Source organism: Gossypium hirsutum, chromosome A05 (assembly GCF_007990345.1).
Source record: "Gossypium hirsutum isolate 1008001.06 chromosome A05, Gossypium_hirsutum_v2.1, whole genome shotgun sequence".
Classification (NCBI taxonomy): Eukaryota; Viridiplantae; Streptophyta; class Magnoliopsida; order Malvales; family Malvaceae; genus Gossypium; species Gossypium hirsutum.
Genome location: NC_053428.1, coordinates 5045026 through 5062697, shown reverse-complemented (window position 1 = coordinate 5062697; position 17672 = coordinate 5045026). Strand labels below are relative to the sequence as shown.

Sequence of the window (17672 nt, the reverse complement as noted above, 5' to 3'; positions counted from 1 at the left end):
TTTGAATCACAATTAGAGTTTCACTTATATAATTGCACTAAATTAAATTTTGAGAATTATTTATTTTGAAAGTGTACTAAAGAATTTGTTTGTAGTGATTGCTATTATTCCGCTGATAATAAATTAAATAAAAGATGGGTTGAATAATACTGGACATAATACGGGATTTGAAATAAAATAAATTTGAACAGCGATTCACAGAGTGAATTTTGAATTTTTTATTGATTATGTAAAATCTCATTAGCAAAACTTTTCTACTAAAATAAATTATTAATTATTAATTTTAGACAGTGATAAAAGATGAATATTTTTTTATAAAGGACTAAAAAGAAGTAAATTGATAAAACCCTAAAAAATATTTTTTTCCTCTAAATTATTTGTTTTTTTTTGTTTTTTTTATGGTTTAATAAGTCTTTTGTTTTAAAAGTTTTTATTTACTCTTATAGTATATTTTTTAATTTTACTTATGCATATAATATTAATTGTTTTTTTTTTTTGACAGAAAACTATCCAAATATCAAAACTCAATTAAATTGAATTGTGAATTACAATATCATGGATGCCCCTTGGATAATCCATGCCAAAAAAACATATTACAATTATTTGAAAGTGCTAATTTACAAATAAGATCCGCTACTTTATTGTAACTTCGATTGATCCACTTAACTTCCACTTTTGTGAACAGCTCCATTGATTTATGAATCTCTTTGGTTCGGTGGCCGATAATAGTAACATCTCCTTAGCGTTTTTTGATCCTATTAACAATACTGGTGCAAAATGTTTCAAAAATGGCATTTTCAACATTAAAGGAATGAGCAAGATTGATACCCTCCTCGAACGCATAAAGCTCCGCCCATCCGTCGTCATGAAATCATCCTTAAAGCCTCCACCACAAACAATGACAAAACCATCACAGTCGCGGATAATCACCCCAAAACCAGTTTTGTTGCTTAAGACAGTAGCATCCACCTTTATTTTCACGAAACCATTTGGGAGCTTCTCCCATTTTTGAACAATAGGGGTCACTAGAATAATCGGCTTATTTACAATGTTATGAATACAAAAGTCATGATTGAGTGTTCTCACCCTCTCCCATACGATCCGAGCTTCTTCTTCCTTTCCACGAAAGAAAAAGTTGTTGCGATTGTTCCAGCTATTCCAAAGTGTCGTTATTAAGTATTCAAATGCTTTCCTGTCCAAAATACGCATTGCATCTTCAAGCCAATCAATACAGTGGAAGTACTCTTTATCAATAAGTCTGCCATCTAAACCGCCAAGGGTGAGAATGGTAAGCAGTTAGGCTATCTTTAAGAGCGTGAATAATCATTTTTGTACTTGCACCACACCTTGAACATTCCCGTCTAAAGTTCAGTTTAACGAAGGAGATTTTGACATTCGTGGGAAAAAGCTCATGACCTAATCTCCATGCAAAAACACGTATTTTGGGAAGAATTTTAAGCTTTCAGATGGTCTTCCAGAAAAGTCTATGCGGACCAAAACTAGTTTGCTTGAGAAGAAGCCACGAATAAGCTGATTTTGTAATGTAGTAGTCATGGGTGTTATGAGACCATATCATCCTATCGTTCGGGCCATTAGAAATAATAGGTAAATTACGAATGCGATCCCCCACAATATCGCCATAGAGCTCATATATGTACCAATCTTTCAAGGATAGTAGAACCAGAATAGCAAAGGGACTTACCGTCCGGGCCTTCAAACCCCTATTTATCCTCACAAATTTTAATGCTTTTCCCATCACCTACTTGCCAACCGAAACCATCTTCAAGGCCTTTGCTGTCGTAAAAATACTAGACCACGTATAGGAGGGTTTGTCAACTTTTTTAGGGTGGAAAAAATTGTCATTCGAGAAATATTTTGAACTTAGGACCCGATAACATAAGGTGTCTTTAAATGTAATTAGCTTTCAAATTTGAATAAATTTGAACAAGTGTCATAGTTTTACAAGTGATTTTAGGGATGATTTTGTTGTTATTCTCTCTAGTTTGGTGAATGCTTGATTCTTTTATCGATTTTTGCTCACCGCTTTGGACCATCCGGGGCTTATTTTTTTATCGTATTAAGTCATTGCAATCACTTCAAATATATTGTGCTTAAGTTGTGACAATGCCAATTGTCAACGTATCATGATGTTCTATTGATGCTAAAGCTAAAGCCTTTCTTGTGTTGGTGGAGTTTATCCTTCACCATCTACGACGAGTATTTGTTATATTTTTTCTCTAAATTTACCTTTAAAAAAAAAGAAGTAAATTATTTTTAAGCTATATATTTGGTCAAGTTAAGTTAAGGGTTAACAAGTGTCTTCTATGAGTAGTATTATAAGATATTAAAAAAAACATGTCAATTGTTAAAAATTAATTATGGAATAAAAAAATACACTATATCAAATACTCACATTTTTAATAATATAATTTATTTAAAATATGTAAACTTATTTTCATAATTAGTTTTGTTACCCCGAGATGGGGTGTTTAGTTGTATGTGTCGAAACCAATTTTTGAAAAGGGGTTGACTTTGGTTTTGAAAACGAAAATTAAAACGAGAGTTGCCACCAACCTTTATTAGGTGTGATAGGATCACCTTTGTTCTAATAAAATATTTTAGTTTACTAAAACGGTGTTTTTGGTCTACGAAACTCGAGAGAATGGGTTCGGGAGTCGGTTAAGTGCGAGGAAGGATTAGCACCCTCGTCACGCCCAAAATTGGTACCAAATTGATTAGTTAGTGTCTTAATGTCGAAAGTTAAAAATCGAGAATGGATTTAAAATACGATTCTTTTTATTAACGTCGATTTTAAAAATGCTTGAATTAGCTCAAAACGATTATTAAAGATTTCATCGTCTCGAGATATAGGAGTATCACATCCCGTAAGTTAGGACACAATGCCATGAACTCCCGAGCGCAAGTTTATCTTTAATTTTAATTAGAATTCCGTGTATTTTAAAACTCAAAAGGATATTTGGCTATTTAGAACCAACGAGAAAATCGAAACCTCGTAAGTTATGGCACAACTTCTCGATGTTCCAAAACGCGAAACATTGCCTTATTTTAAAATTTTTATTTTTGAATAATAGCGAATACGATACTTAAATGACGTACGTTATTTGTTTGGGTCAAGATACAACGATTTATTGGATAAATATAAAGAGACTTGATTCATGGGCCGATGATATAAAATAAAAGTATAGTGCGACATGGAACAATGATACATGTATAAAATATTCCACAAGCGCATGGCAATAATATGAACACGAGTAAGTAAATTAACGTACATGCAATAGCAATAATCTCACAATATTCACTCTTTAAAAACTAATCATTAATAATAAAAACAAATGAATTAAATAATACAATTAAAAAAATGTAATAAATAAATAGTTAAAATCAAACTAAAATAACAATTGCAAGATGAATTTTAAATGACCATGAATGAATTTAAAATAAATAATGTAAAAAAGGTTAAAATCAACAATATGCAAAACGTTTTTCTTTTTTGAAATAAAGAATGATATATACATATGAATAACTTTTAAAAATAGATAATATATATATATACAAAAGTATAAAACAATGTATAAGAAATTAAAGTAAATAATAATAGCAAAACATTTCAAAATAAGTAAATAGGGTTCAAAATAAGGTATATAATCAATTTAAAATAAGTAATAAAATGATTTTTAAATAATACCTAAATAAATCTAAGCTATAATATATAAGGTATAAAAAGTTTTAAACGAATGATTTTAAAGAAAACACTTTTAAATGAATAATAAAAATTTCGAATATAATATGAAAGAAATTTAAAATAAAATATAATAAAATGATATATATATAAAACATAAAACGTTTTTATTTTAATGGAAATAAAGTAACCTATAAAACTTAAAAGGTAATATATATGTATGTATATATATAAGCCTATAATTGTAATGACCCAAAATTCATGGGCACCGGAAAAGTGAGTTATAGGGCCTCCGACTTAGTGAAATAAGTTCGAAAATAATTATTAAAAATATTTATGAGCCTAGTGGAGTGTCTAATTAGGATTTAATTAGGTGAAATTAGCTTAATTTAGAATAATTAGCAAAAAGAACTAAATTGAAAAAGGGGTAAAAGTTTAATTCTAAAGTAATAGAAAATAAAAGGATCAAAATGACAATTAAGCTATTTACATAAATTGAGGCGGCAAATGGAAGAAAAATCAAGATTTTTCTTGAATGTATGTATTATATATATTAAAATTATTATTATGGTTTTATAATTATTATGATTATTTAATGAATATTATATTTTAAATAAATTAAATAGTTGATAAATATATGGTAATAAAATATACATGTGTAAAAATTATATTGGTACATTTGTAATTTAAATACTAAATTACTTATAATTTAAGTAAAAAGATATTTGTTAATTAAATAATTAAAATTTTAATTTATGAGATTTTTGTTTGAGAAACAAATTAAATAATGACAAATGTAATAAAATTATTGGTACAAATGTAGAATTAAATATGTGTACAATTGTAAAATATGTAATGATGTTAAAATAGATATTTAAAATAAATATATTATAATATATGCTAATTAAATAAGTAAAGCAAATAAATATAAAAGAGAAATAAGGAAACAAAAGGGAATAGAAACAGAATTGAAAACGGGAAGCAGGGGAGAAAAAGAGAAAGAAAAAGGGAAAGAAAATAAAAGAGAAAACTAAGGAATTGAAGCTTGGAGTTAATTTGGTAAGTCAATTAAGTCCTTTTTAGTTAATTTTGATGTTTTAGGAGCTTTGAAACAAGATTTTGATGAAATTAAGTTGATAGTTCAAGAGTTCATATGTTTCCAAGTAGGGTTCATGTTGGAAAAATTATGGAATTAGGGATTTAATTGAATGAATTCTAAGTTAGAATTGATTAAGGGATTAAATTGTAAACTAGGCTATAAGTTTTATGTTGTAGGGACTAAATTGAAGAAATTTCGAAATTAGAGAAATATGCTGGAAATTTTATAGTTAAATATAAGTTTAGACAAAATTTGAATAGAAAAAGAGAGTGAATTGGATTAAGAAAATAATTAAGTTTAGTTAGGATTAAATTGGGAATAAGGTAGGAATTATTTAGAAATTTAATTATTTATTATAATTAATGCTGTAAATAATAATGTAAATTACTATTATTTTCGTAGCCAACAAAGAACCTGAAGCATCAGCATCAAAAGGAAAGGAGAAAGTCATCGAGGACTAAAACGGGAGAATTACGGTGTGTATTACTATAATTCGAATTTTAATTATTATTGATTGCTGAATTTTTAATTATTATGTATGGTAAGTAAGACTTGAGGTAAGTATGTGAAATTGATATGAATATTGAGTGAAAATGAAAGTGATGCAAATTGAATTAAATTGAATAGAATAAGTGAATTATGGAATATGTGATTATTTGAAAAGTGTATTGATTGAAAAATGAATGGTGATTTGAATTGTGAATTGAAAGTGATATAGAATTGAGAAAGTGAATTGAATACCCTATTAACTAGTCGGGCTGAGTCGGATATAGTTGGCATGCAATAGGATTAGAAGTGTTCAGGGATGCTTCGACCTCGAGTCGATGAGACACTGGGTGTCACTAAATTTCTTCGGATAGATTCGATGAGGTACTGGGTACCAACTTTACTTCGGCTAGGTCGATGAGACACTGGGTGTCAACTATTACTTCGAACTATCCGATAAGGCACTGGGTGCCATATTGGTGTGTTCGGTTGGATCCATGTATCTACCAAAGTCCGAGTTACGTTAATAGGGTGAAAAATTGACATGTGAATTTAAGGCATTGAAATAAAAAAAAATTGAATTATGAATGGAAATTGGAATTGTGATAGAAAGAGAAAAGTATGAGCTAAATGTTCATAAGTGGTTTAAATTCAAGTTTGTGAAAAATACATTAATTGATGAATAATTAAATTGAATTGTTATTATGAAATGATGAAAATAAATATAAAAATAAAGTATGAATTAGTATTTAAGAAATTAATTGTTATGTATTTTAATATTTATATTTTTTATTATTGATGATATATTTTGAATTATGGTAATACCACTGAGTATATCCATACTCAGCGTACGGTTGTTTCCGTGCGCAGGTTAGTAGAAGTCAAGTGTCCCGGCTCAGCATCCAGAACAATCCCGACTCCAACACAAATTTGGTGATGTATATTTTTCTTTTGGGTAAAGGTGGCATGTACATAGGTGTTGTTTAGTCACTTGAATATGTATATTACTTTGGGTAGTGAAGGATGAATTATAAGATTTAAATGGTTAAATGAATGAAGTTTTTAATCAATTTAGAATGATGCTATGATAGTTATGAAGTTAAAAAAAATATGTTAATGATATAAATATTAGTTATATGAATGTGAAACATTGGTGTTGGTTGTTTTGGTTTGAATTTGCAGGGGTTTTAGGTAAAAATAAGCAGAAATGCTGCCGAAATTTTTTATAAAAAAAAGAAATCCCGAAATACTCGAACAAGTCCCGTTCTACTTTTAATACGTGTTTGAACTTTGAGAGTCCAATATAGGGACTTAATTATTATATTATACTATGAAAGTTATATTAATTGTAAATTATTCGTAAGTTGTCTAATATATCTGGTAATGCCTCATAACCTCGTTCTGGCTACAATTTGGGGTTAAGGGGTGTTACAATAATAAATAATATACCAAATAATAATAATATGTAAAACAATTTAAATAAGACAAAGAAAAAAGAACTCAAAATAAAAGAAATAAAAGATTTTAAACAAGGGGACCAAAGCAACAATCACACAAACTTGCGGGGATAATTTTAAATGTAGAAAAATGCAAAAGGGATGATTGAAACACGCAAGACAACAGAGGGACCTGAGTAGCAAATAGCCCATTCGGGCTTTGAAAATGACCCCCTTTTACACTGCGTCGTTTCACCTTTTAAAGGAAACAAAAGGGTTTCTTCCTTTTGTAGGCAGATTTCTGCTGCTTATTTTTTAAAAGAACTCAGCCTCCCTACCCCCTTTTCTCTTCCGTTCGGCTAGGGTCCTGAACCCCTCATCGCCGCCCTCAGTGGTTTGTCACACCACCATTACAATCAGTGGCCAACGACAAGTGAAATAGGCTACCTAGCCTCTGTTTGTGGTGCCTCTGAAGGTCCCAAATCCCTTGGTCGAGTGCCCAAAAATAAAGGGACTTCCCAACCTCCCCTTTTGGGCTCAACTCCGATGGAGAAAGAAGTCTCCGACGACCGACCATGGGGGTTTTCCGGTAAGTTTTATTTCCCTTTTATTTTCGTAAGTGAAATAAAATAAAATAAAATAAAACTAAGAGAAACAAAAGTAAAAACAAGATAAAGAGACAGAAATCTTCACACAAAAAAAATCACCTTTAAAACGAGTATTCTGTTTTTTTTATTAGTTTTTGCTTGTAAAATGTACGTAAAAAAATTACAAGAGAGTAGATCCGGGCTTTTAAAGCCATTTACAATCGATTCCCTTTTAGTTTTTTTGTTTTTTGCTCTTTATTTCTCTGCGCTCGCATGCTTCTTTCTCTGCTATTGTGCTTGTTTCAGATGTCAAACGACGCGTGGAGGGCGACTGATGGAGCAGCGTGCGAGCAGACGAAGAGGCGCGGGGCGATGGCTGAACGTTCCTAGGGTTCTGCTGATATTTTTTGCATTAGATTAATAGTTTGGGCTGTATTTGTTATTGTGCTGATTGTGGTTTTAAGGTTTGGGCTAAAATTTGAGTTTGGGGTTTTTTATTGGGCTGTTTATTTTGGTTTGAAAATTTGGTTTTTATTTATTTTTGTTTTTGGTTTTGAGTCATGGGCATCGGGCAAATTTAGGCCCGTACAGTATGTATTAATTAAAATATATTAAATTTATTTTATAATTTTGTATAATTTTACTATTATTTATACTATAAGAAAATTTAAATCATTTTATAATTTATTATATATTTTTAATTTAATATCTTATTTGAAAAAATATTGTCTTAAATTATTATTATACAATTTCCTAGATCAAACATCCATGAAAACGTGTTATGAAATCTATTAAATTTTTATTTATGAAATCTATTTACTAATTTAAAAAAAAAATTCAATCATGTAAATATTAAATATAAACTCGTATAATGAATCACAATTAGAATAAATTTATTTATAATATTCTAAATATATTACTCGCATACATGTTAATATAAAATCTTTATAATGGAATTCATATAATCAATCACAATTATAATTAAAAAATCCCTATAATGAATCACAATTAAAATACAAAATTCATTTTGCATGAATTGTAATAAAATAATCGTTTTCTATATTAGTTAAAATATCTATTCATTTAAAAAATTAATTATGAAATAAATTCAAAAATTAAAAGCGATCTCAAAATCTATTAGAAATATAAATTTTACTATATTTAACACAATCATACATAGTTATAAAGCTATCTTCATTAAAAGAAAAAACATAGACTAAATGGTGTTACATCAAGTTTTGCGTCGGAAATGCGAGATTCGTATCCGATATATCTCGAGAATTCTTAATGGTGTTGTTGATCACATGACTAAATGTATTGATACAAGTAGCTCTTTGATACGTTTATTTAAATCCCAACCGACTTCGATTATGAACTTGTTGAAAAGAGATCGCAACATATCTATTTACTCTTGATTATGATTTTATCTAATGTAATCGTTTAATGCATTCATTTTCTACCAAAAAAAAGAAAAGGAAAAACATAGAATATATATTTTTATTCCTTTTAAATTTGTACAATAATCATATATGTATATTCATATTAATACTTAAAAGTTTTAAAACATTTTTAAATCTAATCACAATAAAATTTCAAAAACTTGTATATCGCACAACTAGATTGTGTGTATTTATTAAAATATGTTATATATATTTTAAAGTTTTTTTTTTACAAATTTGTCAACATTTCATAAATAAAATTATTTTGAAAAATGAAAAATAAATTCTAATGAGAAGTTTGTATTAAAAATATTAACTTATTTCATAAATATTTGATAAATAGACTTGTTTATGAACAGGGTCGAAACTTAAATTTTTTTAAAAAATCTAGGTTCGAGCTTGGACTCAACTCAGCCAAACCCATCCAAAGAATCCATATCATTATCTTAAAAAGAGATAACTCTCAAAATTATACATAAACTTTAATCTAATGTGTAATTTTATACATGAAATTTTGATTTAATTAAATTCTCACAAATTACTAACATAATTATTGACATAATATCATTTTATGCTTATATGTTATTTACACAAATAATTATAGTTATCCAATATAAAAATAAGTTAATGGATTTATTTCTTTAAATGTGTATGATTAAATTAAAATTAAATTTTCATCTATATACTTGAACCACAATTGAAATTTTATATATATAATTTCACCAAATCAAAGATAATGTATTAAAATGAACATTAAATCAAAGTTCATGTATAATTTTAAAATTTATCCTTTTTAAAATTAATAAAATATTAAAAATATATTAAGTTATAGTAATATTTATATATTTTGTAATACCCCATACCCGTACCTGAGACCGGGATAGGATACGAGGCATTACCGAAATTTTCAAAATAATTTCAATTAATTTATATTATTTAGTATTCATTTTCATGTTTCATGTAACATCCTTTTCATATATTCAATTCAAAATATCATATAAAATACGATATAATACTTAAATTGTCATATTTACATGCTCATTCAGGGTATCCGAACCTACCTGACTAAATTGCAAAAATACCAAAATTTAGGGGCATATTGGTAATTTACCATTTTCCCAAATTTCACCCAATCTTAAATTGATAATTTCATTCAATTTATTAATTTAGATAATAAAACAATTTATTCCCATCAATTTAGTCTTTTTTACATTTTTACAAAACTACCCCTAAAGTTTTACTTTTATTCAATTTAGTCCATAAGCTTAAAACATGCAAATTAGTCATGCTAACTGAATATTCATATATATTTTTCCTCCTCCTCCTCCTCTCCATTCCACATCCTTAATGTATATAACATTCTTATAAGTACGATTTCACAATTTACTTATTAATGCTCACATCAATCTGTTCACACGAGTCATAGTCACTCAATTATTTATAATTCGAGTTACAGAGCTCAAAATTAAGATCCGTAAATTTTCCCTAAAACTAAACTCACATATCATTCCACCATAAAATTTTAAGAATTTTTGGTTTAGCCAATTAGTACAGTTTATTCATTTAAGTTTCCTCTGTTTCACTATCCAACAATTCTGACCTCTCTTCACTAAAAATTAATTATATCACAGTACAAAACTCGGATAATGTTCCCATTGATTTCTATTGAAAATAGACTCATTAAGGATTCTAAGTATTTAAATTTGAGACTCTAATTAATTTTCTCCAATTTTTAGTGATTTTCCAAAGTCAAAACAGGGGAACCCGAATTCATTCTAACATTGTCTCACAAAACTCATTATATCTCATAATTTACAAATCCATTGCTTACACTGTTTCTTCTATGAAAAACTAGACTCAATAAGCTTTAATTTCATATTTTATTCATCTTCTAATTCAATTTCTACAATTTATGGTGATTTTTAAAAGTTAGTCTACTTCTGCTGTCCAATATTGTTTTAGTTCAAGATGTTTATTACCATTTTTCCTCTAAATTTCAAAGGTCATACAATTCAGTCCTTGCTCAATTAGCCCATCTATTAAGCTAATTTTTCTCAATTAACATTTTATTCCATCATTCTAAACTATTAAAAAATCTTTAAAAATCAGAATTTAACACTAAACCTTAAATCACAACTTATTCACAATTAGGTCCTAAAATCAATTTCTATTGAAATTACTTGATAAAATCATCAAACAACAAAATCAAAGCTTCAAATTCATTTTATTTCATCATAAACAGCTAAAACTTATCAATGATAGCTTTTAATTTTGTTCATAAAATCAAAAACTAATGAATTAAACACTTGGACCTAATTGTAAAAGTCACAAAAACATAAAAATCTCAAAGAAAAGGGTAAGAATTGAAACATAAAAATCTCAAAGAAAAGGGTAAGAATTGAACTCACATATGTCAAAGTATGAAAAACCAGCAGCTTTCAGACCTCCCATGGCGTTTTTGCTGAAGAAAAATGATGATATCTCTAGATTTTTCAAATTTGTCTTGTTTTATATGTTTAATTTGCAAAATTTCCCATTTTGCCCTTGTTTCTCCTTGTCTTTTTTTGCTGATTTTCTTGCCCAACCGTCCAGCCCATGCAATTTGGGTCCAATTGCCTTTTAAATCTCTCCTTTTTAATCACTTAAACTATTTATCACAATTTAATAAATTTCGCACTATTTTCAATTTAGTCCTTTTTAATTAATTGACTAACCAAACGTTAAAATTTTCTAACGAAACTTTAATACTAACTTAATAACACTCCATAAATATTTATAAAAATATTTATGGCTCGGTTTATAAATCCGAGGTCTCGATACCTCGTTTTTAACTAAATTTACCTGATTAATTCTTTTAAAATCGCAAAATTCACTAATTAAATATAATTCTTTTAAGTTCGCGCTTGGCCTATAATTATTATTTGTTAAAATTTCTAAACTTACTCGTCGGATTTAGTGATCTCGAATCACTGTTTCCGACACCACTGAAAAAATTGGCTGTTACAACTCTCCCCCTCTTTAGGGATTTTCGTCCCCGAAAATCTTACCAGAAAAAGTTGCTTTCAACTCTAATGAAAAACTTCCACAAAATTTCTCAGAATCACAACCGAATTAATCTCAAACATCTCTTCCCAATAACCTTTAGACTGTAACATACAGTGTCTGAGCATATCATCAAAATCTCACTTATTCCCTCATAATTACAACTCTGGTAAGGGGATGAGGTCGTAAAGCCTCTAACTTAACTCTCATAACTACACACATATGACTTGACATTCATACATAACATCACCGTTTTCACATAATTCACTTCAAGAAAATTTATACACTTATATAGTCTATCAATATTTTCTGCCATCTACAATTTCAAACAATGAATTCACTTAGTTTAGCTCAATATCAACAATTAATCAATTTCAATCTTTTAAGTCCATTTATCACTTACCTTTCTTAATCAATTTAGGGAACCATTTCGGAATTGAGTACTTCGTTTTCATCATGCCATAGTAAAACTATGGTCTTGCACATAGTCACATATCACACACCGAGCCATAGCCCAGCCATGGTCTTACACGAATCACATATCACACTGATGTCATATCCCAGATATGGTCTTATACGGAAGCACGTAATCACATATCTCTGATACCATAGCCCAGCTATGGTCTTACACAATATCACATTGATGCCATGGTCCAACCATGGTATTTTCCGTCAATTCGTCTTAGCCACTGAACGAAAGTACTCAAATCCGTTGTTCCACTTAATTTGTACTTTTATTCAAATATCATTTTACAACTATCACAGTTTAATGACATTCATATGCAATAATATACTATATCATTCATGAAATTTTCATATCACAATAATTTAGCCATATGAACTTACTAATCATACTTATTCAACCAAGTGTACATAAACACACACTTATTCAGTTTTGAATAAAATTTACTTAATCAAACATGTTGGGCACATAACATCGTAGACATGCCAAACAGACACGGATAGTCTTATCATAATAGACATAGTCATCATAAACCAAATAACATACTTTAAGGATAAATCATGATCGATAATTTACGAAATAAGAGTGATAGGAAAACCGAGATAAAGAACTCCAAAATACGATACCATACCAGAAATCCGAGAACATAACTCATACGAAAATAATAATAAATATCCAAATGATTTCTCAGAGAAAACCGGAAGAAACAGAAGAATAGTCTCATGTAAGTTTCACCATCGACTTCTTTTCCAAACATAATAGAATTGAATCCCATATGGAGTGATAGGGATTTAACACTTAATAATAATAAATAATTTGAATTATAATAATATAATCGTATGTTGAGCATGTTTGTACTCAGTGGTATTACCATAATTCAAATTATAAATACTATAATAAATAATAGACATCAAACATGTAACAATATAAGTCATATGTGTTAATTATGCTTTAATTTCATATCTCGGCAATAGTCTTTCATCAAATGGCATTATATATCATCTATATTATCTTTAATCAATTCATGAACCTTTGGTTCAAGCTTTCAATCTCATATCTCTATTTCAATTCACAATTCACATTTCTTTTCATAATTCCACTTTTTCACACTTTCGATAGTTTATTTGATCAAATTCATTCGATTTTCTCATTTCATTTACTCAACCCTATTAACATAACTCGGACTCAGACGGATACACGGATCCAACCAAACACACCAGTACGGCACATTGTGCCTAAAACGGTACGTAGTACCTGATCAGTATACGACACATAAGTGCCTGAAACGACACACAAGGTACCTGAAACGACACACGAGGTGCCTGATACGACACACAAGGTGCCTGAAATACGACACATAAAGTGCCTGATCAGTATAGCCGACAAATCCCGTACACTTCCAGTTCCTATGGCATGCCAATTATATCCGACTAGTCCGACAAGTTAATAGGGAATTCAATTCTCATTTCAATTTCACTTAATATTCATATTTACCCCTATTAACAAGACTCGGACTTTGGCGGATACACGGATTCCATCCAAACACACCAAAATGTCCAACCAAAACACACCAGTATCATATAATCCTCCCAAACACACCAGAATAATATAATCCATCCAAAACACACCAGAATAGCACAAAGTGCCTCTTCGGATAAATCCGAAGGATATAAACATCAGCATATCCAAATCTCATCTCCAAATCCCTTCTCAAAATCCTATGGCATGCCAACTATATCCGACTCAGTCCGGTACAGTTAATAGGGTATTCAATTCACTTTCCAGTTTCCAATCAATACATATTTCAATTAATCACATATTCATATCAATTTCATCACATTCCCAATCAATAAAATTTTCAAATATAACATATATCCAAAATTATATTTCCACATCAATCACATATATCCATACAAATTCAATTCAATATTAATACTTATCTTAAAATTTTACTTACTATACACATAAATTTAAATATAACATTTATTCATACCTTTATGAGTTTCGACTCATCATAATCTACTTTTGCTCATATATTTGAGTATCGCTTTTATCATTATCGTAATTAGCTCGGTTGGGAAAGTATCTCTATCTTTAAGTAAAATAAATCTCATCAGAGTTGGAAGATATTACATTATCTTATCACAAGTTATATAATGACATGCATTTCTAGACTTCACATATGCTACGTTCAGTCCGAGAACCGACTAAACCTTAGCTCTGATACCATTAAATGTAATACCCCATACCCGTACCTGAGACCGGGATAGGATACGAGGCATTACCGAAATTTTCAGAATAATTTCAATTAATTTATATTATTTAGTATTCATTTTCATGTTTCATGTAACATCCTTTTCATATATTCAATTCAAAATATCATATAAAATACGATATAATACTTAAATTGTCATATTTACATGCTCATTCAGGGTATCCGAACCTACCTGACTAAATTGCAAAAATACCAAGATTTAGGGGCATATTGGTAATTTACTATTTTCCCAAATTTCACCCAATCTTAAATTGATAATTTCATTCAATTTATTAATTTAGATAATAAAACAATTTATTCCCTTCAATTTAGTCTTTTTTACATTTTTACAAAACTACCCCCTAAAGTTTTACTTTTATTCAATTTAGTCCATGAGCTTAAAACATGCAAATTAGCCATGCTAACTGAATATTCATATATATTTTTCCTCCTCCTCCTCCTCTCCATTCCACATCCTTAATGTATATAACATTCTTATAAGTATGATTTCACAATTTACTTATTAATGCTCACATCAATCTGTTCACACGAGTCATAGTCACTAAATTATTTATAATTCAAGTTACAGAGCTCAAAATTAAGATCCGTAAATTTTCCATAAAACTAGACTCACATATCATTCCACCATAAAATTTTAAGAATTTTTGATTTAGCCAATTAGTACAGTTTATTCATTTAAGTTTCCCTATTTCACTATCCAATAGTTCTGACCTCTCTTCACTAAAAATTAATTATATCACAGTACAAAACTCGGATAATGTTCCCATTGATTTCTATTGAAAATAGACTCATTAAGGATTTTAAGTATATAAATTTGAGACTCTAATTAATTTTCTCCAATTTTTAGTGATTTTCCAAAGTCAAAACAGGGGAACCCGAATTCATTCTAACATTGTCTCACAAAACTCATTATATATCATAATTTACAAATCCATTGCTTACACCGTTTCTTCTATGAAAAACTAGACTCAATAAGCTTTAATTTCATATTTTATTCATCTTCTAATTCGATTTCTAAAATTTATGGTGATTTTTCAAAGTTAGTCTACTTCTGCTGTCCAATATTGTTTTAGTTCAAGATGTTTATTACCATTTTTCCTCTAAATTTCAAAGGTCATACAATTCAGTCCTTGCTCAATTAGCCCATCTATTAAGCTAATTTTTCTCAATTAACATTTTATTCTATCATTCTAAACTATTACAAAATCTTTAAAAATCAAAATTTTAACACCAAACCTTAAATCACAACTTTTTCACAATTAGGTCCTAAAATCAATTTCTATTGAAATTACTTGATAAAATCATCAAACAACAAAATAAAAGCTTCAAATTCATTTTATTTCATCATAAACAGCTAAAACTTATCAATGATAGCTTTTAATTTTGTTCATAAAATCAAAAACTAATGAATTAAACACTTGGACCTAATTGTAAAAGTCACAAAAACATAAAATCTCAAAGAAAAGGGTAAGAATTGAACTCACATATGCCAAAGTATGAAAAACCAGCAGCTTTTAGACCTCCCATGGCGTTTTTGCTGAAGAAAAATGATGATATCTCTAGATTTTTCAAATTTGTCTTGTTTTATATGTTTAATTTGCAAAATTTCCCATTTTGCCCTTGTTTCTCCTTGTCTTTTTTGCTGATTTTCTTGCCCAACCGTCCAGCCCATACAATTTGGGTCCAATTGCCTTTTAAATCTCTCCTTTTTAATCACTTAAACTATTTATCACAATTTAATAAATTTCGCACTATTTTCAATTTAGTCCTTTTTAATTAATTGACTAACCAAACGTTAAAATTTTCTAACGAAACTTTAATACTAACTTAATAACACTCCATAAATATTTATAAAAATATTTATGGCTAGGTTTATAAATCCGAGGTCTCTATACTTCGTTTTCAACCAAATTTATCTGATTAATTCTTTTAAAATCGCAAAATTCACTAATTAAAAATAATTCTTTTAAGTTCGCGCTTGGCCTATAATTATTATTTGTTAAAATTTCTAAACTTACTCGTCAGATTTAGTGATCTCGAATCACTGTTTCCGACACCACTGAAAAATTTGGCTGTTACATATTTTACTGTTAAAATTCAAATAAAAACATTTAAAATTTTATTTAGTTTAGGTTCAAAGGGAAAAATCCTTCGCTCAAGTCAAGCCCAGCCCGAGAGAAAAAAGTTTATTTAATTTTGTCATTCATTATTGTGAATGAAAATAATTCATGCCTATTATTAGCTAAAATATTTAAATTTATTAAAATCAATTTTAAAAATTATGCCTTGAAAATTTTTAGCATATTTTAATTTTAAAATTATATTAGTGTAAATTTTTTTTAATTAAGTAAAAAGCCTGACTAAAAAAAGTAAAAGTTAATCATTTTTAATTTATTAACAATATCTTAAGCTTTTAAACATGATTTTAAACTATTAAATATATTTTAACAATATTTTTATTTTTAAATTATTTTAAAAATCTTAATTAAATATTTAAAATTTTATTTAAATTTTTTAATATTAATCACATTATAAATTTTTATCATATCTGTTTTTTTTGTATAATGTTTAAAACTACTCATAACTCTTTTCCTAACACTTAAATAGTAGGATAATGTGCTTAACTTTTAAGAAGTTAAATATTTTTTATTTTAATAAAAGTTGGTTTGATATTATAAAAAATATTTTTGATTTTTATAGTGCAATTTTAAATAAGTAAAAATATATATTTTAATTTTAAATTAAAAATATAATTTTAAAAATTAAGATTAAGATTAAAATTAAAATTTAAAAATATTAAATTTAACTATCAAAATTATTTTTAAAATAATAAAAATTAAATAAAAATAAATGTATCACTTATCGCATATATAATACATATACCTTATTATACTATAGATGATATACGATATTTTTTAATCAATTTAATATTAAATTAACTCGTAAGACTAATTTAGAATAACTGTAATATATGGGGCTCGGAATTGGATTTGTATATGGGGCCTTGATTTATTGCTGAAGAAGTGCAGACCTGCGGGTTTTGCCTAACAGGTCCTAACGGGTTTGGTTCGAGCTTGAAGTCTCACATTAAACAATTGAATCCCGAGACGACATCGTTGGCTTAACAATCCGTCAGCATCATTTG

General features: G+C 28.3%; 1 long non-coding RNA gene across 1 annotated transcript; it reads left to right on the top strand.

The window, feature by feature from the left end:
- The first annotated feature begins 6914 nt into the window (after nt 1–6914).
- On the top strand, nt 6915–7946 carry LOC121229249 (uncharacterized). The gene is made up of 2 exons (XR_005926944.1): nt 6915–7310; nt 7615–7946. It is a non-coding gene; the product is annotated as an uncharacterized lncRNA (long non-coding RNA).
- Nucleotides 7947–17672: the final 9726 nt, after the last annotated feature.